The sequence below is a fragment of the Narcine bancroftii genome, chromosome 2 (assembly GCF_036971445.1).
Source record: "Narcine bancroftii isolate sNarBan1 chromosome 2, sNarBan1.hap1, whole genome shotgun sequence".
Classification (NCBI taxonomy): domain Eukaryota; kingdom Metazoa; phylum Chordata; class Chondrichthyes; order Torpediniformes; family Narcinidae; genus Narcine; species Narcine bancroftii.
In genome coordinates this window covers 154,319,943-154,336,161 of record NC_091470.1, presented here as the reverse complement: position 1 = coordinate 154,336,161, position 16,219 = coordinate 154,319,943, and the positions used below count along the sequence as shown (strand labels likewise).

The following is a 16,219-nucleotide window of genomic DNA, read 5'->3' as shown; positions in this document are numbered from 1 at the left end:
GCAAGGGTTCAAATGGGTATTTTTAATAGCACGTCAGGTGCAAAAAATACTTGTCTTATATGAAACTTTACCATCCTCTCTGACCTTGCCCTCTCAGAGATGGAATGCTCTGTGCTCATTGGAGGCTTTTGTCCCCCCTTTGCCCACACCTTAATGTTCTATGCCCGCCACAATGCCAAACTTTTCTTTTGTCATCTCTGTCATTGTGCCCATTTCCACAGTCAGGATTCTCCACCCACTCCCCCCTCTTCTCAAGATCTTTCTCCCGTTTTAAGCCTTTTTCCTCCTCTTGGATACCTCATCCTGGGCAGCTGCCCACTCTGGATCTTTTTATTTCCAATTGCTGCCAAGACATCAACTGCCTCAATTTCATTACTCCCCTCTCTTATTTCCAATCTCACCTCTCTGAACACTGCCCGCCACTCTATCTGCAACAATCCCAATAAAAGGATGAAGGGCTCAAGCCTGAAATGTTGGTTATGTATCTTTATCTTTGTTGCATAAAGTGCACTGTTTGACCTGCTGAGTTTCTCCAGCATTGAGTTTATTCTTGTCTTCTACATATCTACAGGACAGAGAAAAGATAAACATACTAAGGACCCCTGTAGATGGCCCTAAAAACTGCATAGCTCTCGCTAATCCTCCGTGAATATTGACAGTTTCAGATAGCCTCCTTTAGACACTGTCACATCCCCTTACACAGCCCCAGGCTCCCCCTATAAATACTGATGTGTTAACAGGCACCATCTGTAATGATTGCAATACCATTAGTCAGCCCCTATAAATAATGACACAGCCCCTGCTATTCCCTGCATATATTGCCATCTTATTGGTCATCTCCTGTAAATAGTAACACCCTGTACCAGGATGTTAGGCTGCATGTTCAGGATATTGTTGGGCTGGATGAGAGGGAGGATGGACTGGGTGAATGTGATGGCAAGTTGGGTAAGGTGCAATGTAATGGACACTGTGCCATATGTGTGTAGAGTTCCAGACAATCATTAAAATACAATGTAAATGTGTAGGAAGACTGAACTGCCAAAATGAGCAAGTTGAAATATTGGAAGGATGAGCTTCAGTTAATCCTTTTCCGATTGGTCTCTTGTTTGAAACCATTGCTTGTGCAATTTATTGGACATTCTTGATGTGACAATTGTTTCATTGCATCTCTGCTTTAGAGTGAAAACATAATTTAAAAAAAATTGAGTCAAATCACAATTTATTGAACACATCACGAGATTTGTTGTTTTGCTTTACAGGTGAAAAAGTTATATATTTTTGAAAAAATAAATAAATTAGTACAAAACAGAAAGTGACGTAGTGTCTGTGGTTCATTGTCCATTCAGAAATCTAATGGCAGATGGGAAGAAGCTGTTTTTGTACCGTTGGGTACCGTTGGAGCCTCATGTTGCTCCATCAGATGGTAGTAGTGTGAAGAGGGTCCTTGAGGATAGAGACACCTCTTGTAGATGTCATTAATGGAGTGAAGATTGATGACCATGATGGCTCTGGCTGAGTTCTGAGTTTCCTGTCCTGTGCATTTGCATCTCCATGCCAGACAGTGATGCAACTAGTCAGAAGGCTCTCCACAGTGCACCTGTAGAAATTTGCAAGAGTATTTGGGGACATACCAAATCTCATCAAACTTCTCATGGCATAGCTGCTGGTGAGCCACCTTGATGATTGCCCCAGGATAGATCTTCAGAGACGTTGACACCCAGGTTTTTGAAATTTGACTGTTGACCTTTCGATAAGGACTGGTTTGTGTTCTCCTAGTTTCCCCTCCACCCCACTCCCCTACCACCACCGGTCCACAATCAGTTCCTTAGTTTTGCCAATGTTAAGTGTAAGGTTGTTGTTGTGAGTATCTAACAGCTGATCCAGCTCCCTCCTGTACGCTTCTTCGTTGTCATCTGTGATGCTGCCAACGTCTGTGGGGTCATCGGCTAATTTGTAGAGGGCATTTGAATTGTGCCTAGCCACACAGACATGGGTGTAGAGCAAGTAGACCAGAGGGCTAAGCACGCATCCTTGAGGTACGTCTGTGCTGATTGTCGGTGAGGAGTTTATTTGTCACTTTGCAGTGAGAAGGATTCTTCTGCGAGCAGAATAACAGGTTATCTCAAATGTTCATACACCCATGCAGAGAACACAATGACAGAGTATAGGATTGCAATGAAAAGAAAGATCAATTAGCACCAAGAAAGGGCAGTATGAGGGCACTGTTAAGGATTCACTGCTGTGGGGAAAAAACTATCTTTAAACTTGCTGATGCATGCTTTCACATACTTAAGTATTCTCCTCGAAGGGAGTCCAGGGTGCAATGGGACCTTCAATAGTTGGCTGTCTTTCTTAGGCAGGAGTCCACACAGAGGAGGGATATTTGTGTTATGCTCATAGCTGCATTCATTACTATCTGTAGCTTCTTCTGATTTTTTTGAATATTTTATTTAAAATATTAAAACCATGATACACACAATCAGAAAAACAAATAATACATATGATCAATAAAAAAGTACGTGTGTATATATAAACACACCACCCCCCTCTTACCCACCCTCCCCCCATTCCAGCACTCCCCCCCACCCTATGCCGCCTATACCCCTTCTCCAACCTCTCCTAACCAACTAACCTAAACCCCAAAGAAGAAAAGGAAGAAAAAATAAAGGAAATATAAACCGCAATAATTAATTACCATGGATTAGAAGAACACCACTACAGCATGGCCGGAGAATTCAAAATTTTAAACCCACATAATCCAAATAAGAGCTCCAAATTTTCCAATTAAAAAAAATTATTATCACGTAAATTATATGTTATTTTATCCAATGGAATACAAGATCTCAATTCCATATGCCATCTACGTAAACTCAAATCAGTTAATTTTTTCCAATTAATTGCAAAACATTTTCTGCTTCTTCTGATCATCACCAGTGATGCTTTGGATCAGGTTGGGTGACTTCACTGCCAGAGTGGGAAGAGTCACAACCTTCATGGCTTTACCTTGAGCAGCAAGGAAAGAAGTGGGAGTCTACTGTTGGGTCCTTGAGACAATACTAGGAACTCGGCCGTGTCATAATAGACATTATGTTTCATTAGAGGTACATGGCAGGACCCTAAGAATAAGAATTGGCACCTGCTAGATGATATCATTGTTCAAAGGCAAGTCAAATTACCCACACCCATGACAGGTATTAATGATCACCGGATTGACTGCAGCCTAATCCACTGTATTATCCTCGCCCCAGAACATCTCCATCAACAATATAATGAATTGCATTTTATAAATGAACTCATATAGAGCAATTTAGGTAAATATACACTATGCAGTGTAAAAGTCTACAGTAAAAAAATTAAACATTTAACAATACATACATTCATGGTGCCTTTATACATATTTTACATAATTGCACAGTAGAAGGATAATATAAGACGCTGTTTACATCCGGTACCCCACGGATGGCAGTCTCTTCAATCTGAGGCGCCTGCAAGCTCACACCAAGACACAAGAGAAACTTGTCCGTGAATTACTCTTTGCAGACGATGCCGCTTTAGTTGCCCATTCAGAGCCAGCTCTTCAGCGCTTGACGTCCTGTTTTGCGGAAACTGCCAAAATGTTTGGCCTGGAAGTCAGCCTGAAGAAAACGGAGGTCCTCCATCAGCCAGCTCCCCACCATGACTACCAGCCCCCCCCCACATCTCCATCGGGCACACAAAACTCAAAACGGTCAACCAGTTTACCTATCTTGGCTGCACCATTTCATCAGATGCAAGGATCGACAACGAGATAGACAACAGACTCACCAAGGCAAATAGCGCCTTTGGAAGACTACACAAAAGAGTCTGGAAAAACAACCAACTGAAAAACCTCACAAAGATAAGCGTATACAGAGCCATTGTCATACCCACACTCCTGTTCAGCTCCGAATCATGGGTCCTCTACCGGCATCACCTATGGCTCCTAGAAAGCTTCCACCAGCGTTGTCTCCGCTCCATCCTCAACATTCATTGGAGCGCTTTCATCCCTAACGTCGAAGTACTCGAGATGGCAGAGGTCGACAGCATCGAGTCCACGCTGCTGAAGATCCAGCTGCACTGGGTGGGTCACGTCTCCAGAATGGAGGACCATCGCCTTCCCAAGATCGTGTTATATGGCGAGCTCTCCACTGGCCACCGTGACAGAGGTGCACCAAAGAAAAGGTACAAGGACTGCCTAAAGAAATCTCTTGGTGCCTGCCACATTGACCACCGCCAGTGGGCTGATATCGCCTCCAACCGTGCATCTTAGTGCCTCACAGTTCGGCGGGCAGCAACCTCCTTTGAAGAAGACCGCAGAGCCCACCTCACTGACAAAAGGCAAAGGAGGAAAAACCCAATACCTAACCCCAACCAACCAATTTTCCCCTGCAACCGCTGCAACCGTGTCTGCCTGTCCCGCATCGGACTTGTCAGCCACAAACGAGCCTGCAGCTGACGTGGACATTTACCCCCTCCATAAATCTTCGTCCGCGAAGCCAAGCCAAAGAAGAAAGATATGAATGTACAATATGTAAATACACCACATTAAAATTGAGAGGATTCATGCTTTGACCCTTTTAATTTGCTGTTTGACGATCATATACTTTCTGTAAATCACCCAGATTTACAGTAGAATCTTTTAATTTGGAGATTCTGTGCTCCACATATTTTATACCTCACTGGGAAGGAGGTAGAGGAGAATTGGGGGGCATTTAAAGGTGAGATTTTGAGGGTGCAGAATCCTTATGTTCCTGTTAGGATAAAAGGCAGGACCAAAAGTTTGTGAGAGCCATGGTTTTCAAGGGAGATTAGGAAGTTAGTTCGAGATAAAAGGGAGGCCTACGTTAAATACAGGAAGCAAGGTATGGACGAGATGCTTGGAAAATACATGGATTGTAAAAAGAAGCTTAAAAAGGAAATTAGGATAGCGAAAAGAAGGTACAAGGTGACTATTGCGGACAGGGTGAAAGTAAATCTGAAGTTTTTACAAATATGTGAATAGCAAAAGGAGAGTGAAGGATGGAGTTGGTCCACTGGAGAATCAGATCAGACAAATGTGTGCAGAGCCGAATGAGATGGGGGTTATATTGAATGAGTTCTTCTCATCAGTATTCACCAGGGAGAAGGATATGGAATTGTGTAGGATAAGTGAGGCAAAATGGGAAATTTTGGAAAACAGAGGTATTAGGAAAGAGGGGGTGTTGGAAATTTTGAGGCATATAAAGGAGGATAAATCTCTGGGTCCCGACGGGATTTTCCCCAGGACCTTGAGGGAAGTCAAGGAGGAAATAGTGGAGGCTCTGACAGGGATTTTTCACTGGAGGCGTGGTGATTGGCGTATTGCAAACATGGTTCCTCTGTTTAAAAAGGGCTCCAGGTGTAGGCCCAGCAATTATCAGCCAGTAAGTTTGACATCAGTGATTGGTAAACTAATGGAAAGTATTCTTAGAGATAACATGTATAAGTATCTAGAGGGGCACGGATTGATCAGGGACACCCTACATGGGTTTGTGATGGGGAAGGTCATGTTTGACAAATCTTGTTGAATTTTTTGAGGAATTGATTAGGAAGGTTGATGAGGGTAGAGCAGTAGATGTAGTCTATATGGATTTCAGTAAAGTCTTCGATAAGGTTCCACATGGAAGGGTGGTGAGGAAGGTTCAGGTGCTGGGGATTAATGATGAGATAGTCAGATGGGTTCAACGGTGGCTAGAAGATAGGCGCCAGAGAATCATGGAGGATAACTGTCTGACAGGATGGAGGCCAGTGACGAGCAGTATGCCTCAGGGATCGGTGTTGGGTCCCTTGTTGTTCATAGTTTACATTAATGATTTGGATGATGGAGTGGTAAATTGGGTTAGTAAATATGCAGAGTTGTGCATAGTGAGGATCCTTCACTACTGAAGGATTTGGACGGCTTAGAAAAGTGGGCTGAAAGGTGGCAGACGGAGTTTAATGTAGATAAGTGTGAAGTGCTTTATTTTGGGAAGAATAATCAAAACAGGACATATGCAATGAAGGGGAGGGTGTTGAGGAATGCAGAGGAACAGAGAGATCTTGGAATAATGGTTCAGCATTCTTTGAAATTGGATTCTCGTGCAGATAGGGTGGTGAAGAAGGCTTTTGGTATGCTGGTCTTTATAAATCAAAGCATAGAATATTGGAGCTGGGAGTTGATGTTGAGACTGTTCAAGGCATTGGTGAGCCCAAATATGGAATATTATGTGTAGTTCTGGTCCCCAAATTATAAGAAGGATATCAATAAGGTAGAGTGCAGAGAAGATTTACTAAAACGTTGCCTGGATTGCAGTATCTAGAATACAAAAAAAGATTGAATAGACTGGGTCTTCATTCATTGGAGCATAGGAGGTTGAGGGGGGATTTGATAGAGGTATTTAAAATTATGAGGGGGATAGACAAAGTAGCTGTAAATAGGCTCTTCCCCTTGAGGGTAGGTGAGATTGGAATGAGGGGTCAGAAGTTAAGGGTTAGGGGGAAAAAGTTTAGAAGTAACATGAGAGAAAGTTTCTTCACTCAGAGAGTGGTAGCTGAGTGGAATGATCTTCCGGAAGAGGTGGTTGCAGCAGGGTCAATCTTGTCATTTAAGAGAAGATTGGATGAGTGCATGGAAGTGAGGGGATTGGAGGGTTATGGACAGAGAGCAGGTCAGTGGGACTAGTGGAGTTCACTTAAATCAATGCGGACTAGAGGGGCCGAGATGGCCTGTTTCCATACTGTAATTGTTATATGGTTATATAGATCCAACTCTCAATTTTTGGATGTTTTACACCCCTGGAAAATAGTATCATCAAATGACCTTTAATTTTTTTTTCTGAATTTCAGGAGGTGCTGAGAATGACCTCAATGTTAGTCATTGACTTAAAGGAAGTGACTCTTTTTCAAGTTTAACATGAAATGCATCACTCCCATTTTTGTATATAGGGTGGTTAGCCGGGAATGACTCGCAGAGCAAATTACTTTCCTGGAGCCGGGGTGAGTCAGTCTGTTAGTGAGATGCAACTCCATTCTCATGGCTCCATCTAGTGCTCATACTTTTTGGTACACATTTTTATTCTATACATCAGAGGTACCAAAACCACAGCTTGTGAGCCACATGCGGCTTTGACCTGAATGTGCAGTTCACAGAAATGCATTGGCTAAGTAGTGTTTGTGGGCGTGGCTTGCGATTCCATGATTGTGGTGCATGTGGCTGTGTTTCAGGCAGTGAAATGAGCAGAGTGTAAGTGCAGTCCAGGCCTCCCGCCCATCCAAGCTCACTACGCCCCAGCCACCCTTGCATCCGAGCTCCTGTCCATCTGAGTTCCCGATGCCCTGTCCATCGTCGTTCACCTAGGCCCTGTCCATCCACCTATCCAAATTCTACCCTCCTATCCGAGCTCCTTATGCCTCAAACGCAGACTCTCACTTAGGCCCAGCTGCCCGTTCATCTGAGCTCCCAATGCCCCAAATGACAAGGTGCTTCCCATGGTCAAAAGTAGTATGCGTGTAATTGTCAACCCCCTAAATTTTACCCTAAAAATTGATCTACAAAATTCGATTATTACATGCATATATGTGATATGTGTAGTTATTGAAAGTAATACAAATTAGGAGTTTAAAAACTATATACATGAAGAAATATTATTATGTACACATATTTAATGTTTATATATTTTGAAACAAAATGTGCACGTAAGAGTAAAAATATATATGTAATATATCGAACATCTGAAGTTTATCGTATATCACTTACAGACAAAACTGTTCTACTGATGATGCTGTAGCCTTGTCCATCCAATCCATCCTTCCTGACTCACTCTAGAGAATGACGACTCATTGACCTTGACAATCATTCCCCAGAGGCTGGTGGACAAGCTGTCCACACAAGAACTCAACACCTTTCTCTATAACTGGATTCTGGACTTCCCAATGGAAAGACCACACACTGTCTGGGTTGGCATCACACTGAACACTGGCACACCTCAGGCTGTGTGCTCATCTCGCTCCTGTTCACGCTACTGACTGACAGATCTAGTCCAACAAAGTCATCAAGTTTTCAGATGACACAACTGTAGATGGCCTCATCAGGATCAATGATGACTCACACTACAGAAAGAGGTAGAAATTCTTGTGAGATTTCAATGAGTTCCAAGGTGAACTAGACAAAGTAGGCGATCGTGGACTTCAAGAGGACCAGGAATGACCACCCTCCACTATACATTAATAGCTCAGTAGCGGAAAGAGTAGGGAGCACCAAGTTTCTTGGAGTCCACTTAAGAAGTGACTTATCCTGGACACACAAGATCTCACTTGTCAGGAAAGCACAATAGTGACTGCAGTTCATGAGAAGACTAAAGCAGGCAACTTTCGACAGTTGCACAGTTGCTGTAGAGCGGGGTTCAATCCACAGGACTCTAAAAGCAGGAAAAGAGGATCACCTGGGTTTCCATCCCTAATATTGACGAGAGCTGCTGGGATCATCATCTGAAGAGAGTGCGCAAATTTGTTGAGGACCACTACCACCCCACACACAGCATCTTTTGGTTACTCCTGTCAGGAAAGAGATACCCGAGTATCCAAGCCAGAACCACCAAGCTGAAAAACAGCTTCTTCCCACAGGTAGTGAGATGGCTGAACTACTCACACTAACCCTCTGAGACATTACTATTTATTTATTTTTATATATGTATCATTTGTCTGTATTATATTCTAGGTCTGGTTGTGTGTTTGCACGTATTTCACCATGGTCTGGAAAACATTTTCATTGAGTTGTACTTGTACAATTGGATGATAATAAACTTAAACAATCTTCTCCTCATAACCTTTGATGACCTGCGTAATAATGAACCTATTGATCTCTCCCTTAAATACACCCAATAACCTGGCCTCCACAACCACCTGTGGCAATTCCACAGATTTACCACCTGCTGACTAAAGAAATTCCTCCACATCTCTGTTCTAAGTGGATGCCATTCATTCCTGAAGTTGTGCCTTTGTCCTAGACTCTCCCACCATGAGAAACAACATTTCTATATCTACATTTCCCGTGCCTTTCAACATTCAAACTGCTTCAATGAGATCCTCCATCATTCTCCTAAATTCCAGAGAGTACCGACCAAGAGCTGTCAAACGCCCCTCATATTGATAACTCGTTCATCCCCAGAATCATCCTTATGAACCTCCTCTGAACCCTCTCCAGCATCAATGCAATCTTTCTTAAATGCGGAGCCCAAAACTGCTCACAATACTCCAACTGAGGTCTCATCATTGCTTTATGAAGCCTCAACATCACATCCCTGCTCTGTTACAGAGTTCTGTGTTGTGTATTGGCCTATGTGTTGTGTGGTTTTATGTTAAAAAGTGATAGTTTGCCTTAGAGAGCCAAGGTGAAGGTGGACTTCTGAGAGAGTAGTAGATGGACTGAGCATGTGCAGAAAATGATCTAAAGATTTCTGGAGTTGGATGGTGCTGTGGAGTGGAAGAAGGCCCAGAGCAGAAGTCATGGTCTGGAGGACAGTTTAGAATGTTGGGATTTCAAAAAGGATGAACATTCCGAAGGCAGCCAGAAGGATCCGGACCAAGCCAGTGGTTCCTCTCTCTGCAAGCAACACAAGAAGGCAACTACAAATTTTGTGCTCTCTCTCTCTCTCTCAAAAATCTTTTGGCTTCAGTTCACCAAACAAACTGAATTTCATTTATGATCTTTGCTTCAGTTGAGATCGAAGTTTTGTGAGTCTTGTGTGTTTCGTGTCTAAGTTTTTCTGTGGGCTAGTTGGAAATATTACTTAGACTTTAATTACCTATGTTATATTTAGGCTGGGGAATTTATTAGTTTTACACTGTTATAGAAATTTGGATAGTAACCAGTGGGCATTGTTATAAAAGGGGAGGGATTTTGAATTAAAGTTTGAAGGTGAATTTTTGTTAATAAAGTAATTGTTATCTTTACCCCTTTGTGATATGCCTTCTTTGTGGTTGCTAGTTTGATCTTGTAACACTCTTATATTCTTTTCAACTTGAAATGAAATGCCAGCATTGCTTTTTCCACCACCAACTCAACATGCAAGTTTATCTTCAGGCTATCCTGCACAATGAATCTCAGGTCCATTTGCATCTGGGTACTTTCAATTTTCTCCCCATTGAGAAAATAGTCTGCCTTTTTACCAAAGTGCATGGCCGTACACTTGCCAACATTGTCTTTCATTTCCCACTTCTCTGCCCATTCTCTTAATCTGTCTTCGTTCTTCTGCACAGCCCTAGGTGCTGTTCCACCTAACTTTGTATTATCTGCAAACTTAGCCACAAACCCATTAATTCCATAATCTAAATTATTAATGTACAACATAAAAAGAAATGGCACAACACTGATCCATGTGGAACACCACAAGCAAGAGGCAGCCAACCAGAATATGATCCCTGTAGTCCGACACTCTTCTTCCTGCCAATTAGCAAATGCTCTATCCACATTGATACTGCCTGTTTCCTATTACATAGCCTTATGTGCGGCATCTTGTCAAAGATCTTCTAGAAATCTAAATAAACAACATCCTTTCCTTTCTCTTAGCCTGCTTATCATTTCTGCAAAGAATTCCAATAGGTTTGTCAACCAAGATTTTCCCTAAAGGAAACCATGCTTACTTTGTTTTATCTTGTCATGTGCCTGCAAGTACTCTGTTACCTTATCCTTGACAATAAATTCCAACATCTTCCCAACCACTGATGTTAGGCTAACCGTGGGGTACATTTGCAATTTTCCAGTCCTTTAGGACATGCCAGAATCTATTGATTCCTGAAAGATCATTACCAATGTTTCCACAGTCTCTACTGCTACTTCTTTCAGAACCCAAAGGTGAATCCATCTGGTCCGGGAGACATCCACCCTTTCACCATTCAGCTTTCTGAGCATCTTCTCCCTTAAAATAGTAACTTCCCTGATACTCTTTGATATCCGGTACACTGCTAATGTCTTCCACAGTGAAGACTGATGCAAAATACTCATTTAGTTCCTCTACCATCTCCTTGTCACCCATTATTACTTCTCTAGCTTCATTTTATAGTCGTCTTATATCTATTCTCACCTCACTTTCACACTTTATATACGCGAAGAACCTTTTTGTATCTTCTTTGATATTATTTACTTTCATACTTCATCTTCTCCCTCCTTATGAGATTTTTATCTATCTATATATATAAATATATATATATATATATATATATATATATATATACATATATAAATAAAAAATAAAAATATTGGAAAGAGAAAACTTTCCAAACTCCTATCTTCCCATTACTTTGTTTCTTTGTATGCCCTCTCTTTTGCTTTTACATTGGTCCTCTGTCCTTGTTCTGCCTATGGGGAAGTGCAGTGAAGGTGCAAAAAATGGAGGAGATATCAGTACAGGTTTTATCAATGACAGTAGAAGGGAATGACCGTTTATTAGAGAGTTTGGATGTCCTAGAATGGAAGGTCCTCATCCAGGATACAGATGTGGCAGAGGTGGAGGAATTAGGAGGAAAGGACAACGTTCTCACATAGTTTCCTCCCACCCTTCAAAAACGTACTAGGGTTGTAAGTCAATTGGGTGTAATTGGGCAGCATGGGGTCGTGGGCCAAAAAGGCATGTTACCATCCTGTATGTTCAAATTTAAAATTTTAAAAATAGATGACTATTTATAGTTTTGTTCCCTGAGATGGAGACAGTGAAGTACAGGAAGGGGAGAGAGGTGTCAGCTACAGTTCAGGTAAATTTAAGGGCCAGATGGAAGTTGGCAGAGAAGTTAGTAAAATTTTTGAGTTTTGCATGGGTGCAAGAGGTAACTTCATTGTAGTTGTTGATATAACAGAGGAAGAATTGAGGAGAGGTGTCTGAGTGAGATTTGAACAGCGATTGTTCCACATACCTTACAAATGGGCAGGCATAGCTGGTAACCATCTGTTTTCCCATGGCTATCCCCTGGGCTAGTTCTGGACATTGGTGTTCAGCATCTGAGTGACAAAGCCTGCCTTTAATAGGAAACTGGATCAGGACTAGGCCAATCAACCCCTTAATCTTCCATTCAATTATGTTATCATTAATACCAGATTGCATAATTTTCCAGTGAATTTGGAGGATTTTGTGAGGACAGCAATGGTTCCAAGTTTGTTACATTATACCTGGTCCAGTGAGAAGGGTTCTTTTGTGAGTAGTCTAGCAGGTCACCTGTATAGAATTGTAGGGCAAGAACACTATTAAACAGCAAAGGGTTACAATGAGAAAAATCAATGAGTACATATGAAGGGTAGCTTGCAAGCACTCATTCAGTAGAGTGGAGGATACTGAAGATTTAGAAGAAGAGGGTGATAGGAATGGAAGACAAAGGGAGAAAGGAAGTGTTCAGAGTTGAAGGATGTGGGAAAAGAAGTAGCAATGGGAAGGTGACGCAAAGCCAAGGAAGGCAGACAGCAAGGGAGATGAAAGGGCTGGAGGAGAGAACTTGAATGCAGGGCTGAACTGTTTCTTGCTAGTTCTTTGACCTTCTCCAGCCTTTCTATTTAGGCACCTGCCTGCTTTTTACTCATACCTTGAAGAAGGGCTCAGGCCTGAAACATTGAACATATCTTTACCTCCTATGGATGCTGCGAGCCCTGCTGAGCTCCTCCAACATGTTTGTTTTTACTATAATGACAGCATTTACAGACTTTCCAGTTTCACATATCTTTTTCCTCTCCCTTGCCTTACTCACCTTCCTTCTCTCTCCTGCCCTCTGTTCTTTTTCTCTCTCCTTCTGTACCTCTTTCTCCCTCCCTCCCTCCCTCCCTCCCTCCCTCCCTCCCTCTGTCTCTTTTCTCTCTCTTCTCCCTCTGTCCCTTTTTCTCTCTCTCTCTCCCTCCATCCCTCTGTCCCTTTTCTCTCTCTCCCTCTGTCCCTTTATCTCTCCCTTTCTCTTTTTCTCTCTCTCCCTCTGTCTTTCTTTCTCTCTCTCTCTCTCCCTCCATCCCTCTTTTCTCTCTCCCTCTGTCCCTTTTTTCTCTATCCCTTTTTTTCTCTCTCTCTCTTCCTCTGTCCCATTTTCTCTCTTTTTCATTGATGGCCTTTTACCTGTTTCAATTTCAGGAGCTTTATATACCGCCGTTTGCTGTGATTGGCAGAGTTGGGGATTTATTATCCACCCACAAACTTTGTAACATGGGAGCTTTAGGTTCGAGTTCTGCTCCCCTATTGGCCAGTGATGTGCACCTGCCTTCTGTGTTGGTGCTCCTCCTGAGTGCCGGACTGCGCTACCTCCAGCCCTGACTCGCTGCACTGCCGTGGTATCATGCGTGAGGGAAGAAAGGATTAAATGCAGGAAGCATGAAGAAGGAGGAGGAGGAGGGGTAGAGCTGCCCACGCCGGGAACAGGATGCAAGTAACGGCCTAGTTGGAGGTAATTACAGTCCTTGTCACGCTGAGCTTTTGTACATAGGCTGCTGTAAAAGATGAGCAGGACCCAGGAAGGAGGATGAAGACGCTGTCACAGTGCATCTCGTCTGCCTGTGTGTCACATGCCGAGAGCTGAGATAGAAAAAGGATGAATGCATATTGCTGACGGACTGGGCTTTTTTTTATTCATTTTAAGCATCTTGTGGTCGCTTTTGATTAAAAGCAAATAAGCTTGGAACAAAGAGAGAGTTGGGTAAACAGTTCAATCTTTGTTATTCATAAAGATTGTAGGTTATAATTTTTTAATCCACTTTTGTAATGAAACATTTAAAATAAGCAGTGCGTATTCATGATGTTGATCACATGTGAGAGATGTGCCAGGTGAAAGAGATTGCATTAGAGGGAGTGATGTTGGACCATATTTGAATCAAAGCTCTGATAGTTTTGGAGCCGAGTGGCTCTGACAAAGTACAAACAGTCTGAGAATAGGAATGGAAGGGCAATAGCAAAGACAGGAAGTGATTAGATCCAGGTGTGAAATGCTGCTGTGGAAGAGATGAGAATTTGCACTAATTATTACAGGAAGGATAGATTCTTTTAAAGGTAAAAGGGCAATTGCTGATTCTATTGTGAATTCTTAGTGGCCATATGTATTTGAAAGGCATCGTGTCCCTGGAAGAGAGAGCTGATCCATCATAGGCCCACTCGCCTGCCTCCAATATCCTTCACAAACAGATCTCGTCGCAATGTGTCAGCTCTTCCCTGGCCATTCAGCTGAGGAAGCTGCTAATATTTCAGACCTAAAACACTGTGCTAGTAGAATCCCATGTAGCATTATATTGCTATGTGGATCAATTAAGAGATAGAAAATGTTTAAAACCGTATCAGTCACAAAAGAAACAGCCGTTTGTCATTTAAAGCATCATTAACTTTCGTAATGTCCCTAAATAGAATGTATTTAATCCCTTGTGTACATGACTTTGTGTGAAGATATGATTGTAAATACCTGACTGTGGACAATATTGTATATTTGAGAAAATGTCCACATTAACTTTGTGAATCTGTGAAGAGTTTGTGTGAATGAGAGATTTGGCTTTGTCTATTAGACTATAGACATTTTTTGGGTGGTAAAACACAGGATTCTCTTGATTCTGTGGTGATTGAAAAAAACGCACAAATGCTGGAGAAACTCAGCAGGTCAAACAGTGCCTTTATGTAGCAAAGGTAAAGATACATCACCAACATTTCAGGCTTGAACCCTTCATCAAGGTGTGGGGGAACATTTTTCGGGCACTCAGTGGGTGCTGCTTATAGCATTACCACCAATGCGAGGTAACAAGAACCTCCTTGGACTACCTTTCTTATTATTGTTATATACTCCCATCATTATCATTTAACCTCGAGCCTATGTGTTTCACCGATGTGTCTCAACACCAGTAAACAGCACAATACATAAAAGTGCTGGAGGAGCTCTGCAGGTCATGAGACAGCCATAGAAAGCAGAAGATAGTTGATGTTTCAGCCCTGAGCCCTTCTTCAAGGAGTGCCAAAATCAGGTAGACACCTGAATGAAAAGATGTGGAGGGGGTGGGGGAGAGAAAGGGGAGAAGGGAAAGGAACGCAGGCTTACAGATTGGAAGGTGAAGAAGAGAAAGACCTGAGAAGTGATAGGGAGAGAGGGCAGAGGGCGAAGAAAGATAGCTTTCTGATACTGGTTGAGTCCCCCTTATCCAAATACCCAAAATCCAAAACTTTTTTTGTCCATGGTCCCACAAGGTACATAATAGGGTTCAGAAATCCTGATCGGAGAATGGGATGTAGCAGACATAAGTAGTGCATTATTGAGTGTAGATTCTTCAATATATGTCTACTTCAGTTAACGTGAGCATATGTATATATTTGTATTGTAATGTAAATGCATGTGTCTTTAAATCTGAGTGAATAATTGCATTTTTTTTAATGGTGTTCCAAAATCTGAAACATTTCTGGTCCCAGATATTTTGGAGAAGGGGTACTCTACCTGCATTATATAAAAAAAAAACCATGAAAGCAATTTTTGTAGGAGGTGGCCCTTGTAGTTATTAATGATCTATGACTTTTTGTGGGACATTCTTGATTTACTTTGTTATTCATAAAGATTGTAGGTTATAATTTTTTAATCCACTTTTGTAATGAAACATTTAAAATAAGCAGTGCGTATTCATGATGTTGATCACATGTGAGAGATGTGCCAGGTGAAAGAGATTGCATTAGAGGGAGTGATGTTGGACCATATTTGAACCAAAGCTGTGATAGTTTTGGAGCCGAGTGGCTCTGACAAAGTACAACCTGGCTATTGGTGACCTGGCTATTGGTGAGTGGATTACAGATTTCTGATGATTGAGTGTAGACTGATTGTGCATTAACCAGCCAGAATAAATCTTCATATTTTTTTGTGAACAGGTCATATGATGGCAATTTTCAACATTGTTGGGTAAATGACAGTGTTGTAAAGGTACTGGATTGGGGTACATCTTCATTATGACATCTTGAATATTTCCAGTCCCATGCTTTTAATAGCATGGCCTTTGTCATGGGGGGATTTTAAGAGGGAAGCTAGTTTGGAAGCTGGTCTAAACACCTCCCCGTGTGGATTCTCAACTTCCTGTCGGGGAGACCTCGGGCAGTCTGGATCGGTAACAGCACCTCCAAGACCATCATGCTTGGGGGGGGGAAATCTAAGATGGCGGTGAGGTGCTTGTAAGGTGATCCAAGAGGTCTCGAAGGAAAAGAGGATGGATATAATAAGATCTCCTAAA

At 42.1% G+C, this 16,219-nt stretch overlaps 1 protein-coding gene across 5 annotated transcripts in view; it reads left to right on the top strand.

Annotated features, from left to right (window-relative positions):
- slc45a1 (solute carrier family 45 member 1) overlaps positions 1-16,219 on the top strand; it is a 112,052-nt gene that overhangs the window by 53,706 nt on the left and 42,127 nt on the right. Inside the window, exon 4 of one of the 5 annotated variants that reach the window (XM_069918655.1) lies at positions 13,116-13,425. The exons of the other annotated variants lie outside the window; for them this stretch is intronic. The gene's annotated coding sequence lies outside the window, so the exon portion shown is untranslated. The remainder of the gene's footprint in view (positions 1-13,115; positions 13,426-16,219) is intronic. 5 annotated transcript variants of the gene reach the window in all.